Here is a 1,668-nt window from a genome sequence, read left to right on the forward strand (position 1 = left end):
GTGTTGTGTGTGCCATTTGTCAGAACAGCCAAATCTGTGTTCCCAATTAATAAAGCACCACTATGTATCTAGCCTTTACAAGTCCTCCCTTGTAAGGAAGCTACCTAAGGAAGCTGGATATAGCAGGGACTTGCTCCCCAAACCTACTCACTCTTCTGAGTGAATTCTTCTGAGAAGCATTCTATTTCTTAACCTGCTAATCAATTAAATGTGGAAATGTATCTGAGCTCTGGCTGATGGGATATTGAGGGTGTGAAATACACTGGCCTGTAGTGAAATAGAACTACCTGTGCAATCCTCCACACCCTCACTTTGTCATTTCAACTGCACAAATTCCTTCATATAACTCAAACAAACAGCCCTGGTTTCTGAAGAGTGGAAAAGTTGGGAAGAGACTTCTAACCTTCCCGTACTGAACTATGACATGAACAAAACTAAACCTTTTATTGTCCTAGGCCTTTCTTATTTCTGAAGATTTGAGAATCTGAGGATTATGTAGTCTTCCTAACCCAATGCAAAATTAATAAAGGGAAATGAACTTCCTCTTAACAGTAGTCTTTTTTCCTGCTGGTTTACATCTTTTTTCCCATAAGCAACTCTATTAAGATATATTTGTATATCATAAAGTTCACCCATTTAAACTGCACAGTTCAATGGCTTTCAACATATTATAGAGTTGTACAACCATCCTTTTAATTTTAAAACATTTTATAAAACGTGACAGAGAAACCTTCTACCAATGAGAAGTCATCCTCATTCCTGGCCTGTACCCCTATATCATTCAACCATAGGCAACCACTAATCTATGTCAGCTCTACAGACTATCTGTTCTGGACATTTTCTTTTTCTTTCTTTCTTTTTTTTTTTTAATCTTTCGTGTATTTATTTGGTACAAGGTCTCACTATGCAGCTCAGATTCATAGTGATCCTTCTATCTCAGCCTATTCATGCACCACCATGCCCGGCTCCAGGACCAGCATACCATGTGGTAGCGGAGATCAAACCCAGGTCCTTGTACTTGCCAGGCAGGCACTTAGACCACTGAGCTATCCCCCCAGCCCCTGTTCTAGACATTTTCTAGCACTGATGTCAGGGATGGATTTAGTAGATAGATTTTAAGCTTTTGTGTACTCTAAGCAAAGAATTAAAAACATACACCCAATAGTAAAAGAAAAGCAGCTACATTCATTAAAGATCACAGGAAGAGCAGGTTCATGCCAACAAAAATGCACACAATCTGGGCATGGTGGCCCATCCCCTTAATGCCAGAACTCAGGAAGATTGGCATGAGTTAGGAGGATTGGCATGAATTTGAGGCCAGCTTACACTACATGATGAGTTCAAGATGACCCTAGACTGCACAGCAAAGACCCTGTCTAAAAAAAACCAAATACAGCTCAAGTCACCAACTTCTGACATTGCCAGTCCTACGGAAAACCCATTACTGTTATGGACTACTAGACTACATTAGAATATTTTGCTGAATTCACGCTCCTACAATATTTAAATGACAATGAAATACCCTTCTCTGATAAAACTAAACAAAAAAAGGGGATACAAATGAAGGACCACTTTGTATCTGTATATTAAAAATAGGGTATACAGATACTTTTAATTCAATGAATAGAAAGATTTGTTCTAATTGTGTTTGTGGACAGGATATCATGT

The sequence above is a fragment of the Octodon degus genome, unplaced genomic scaffold, assembly GCF_000260255.1.
Source record: "Octodon degus isolate 3935 unplaced genomic scaffold, OctDeg1.0 scaffold00039, whole genome shotgun sequence".
NCBI classification, from domain to species: Eukaryota; Metazoa; Chordata; class Mammalia; order Rodentia; family Octodontidae; genus Octodon; species Octodon degus.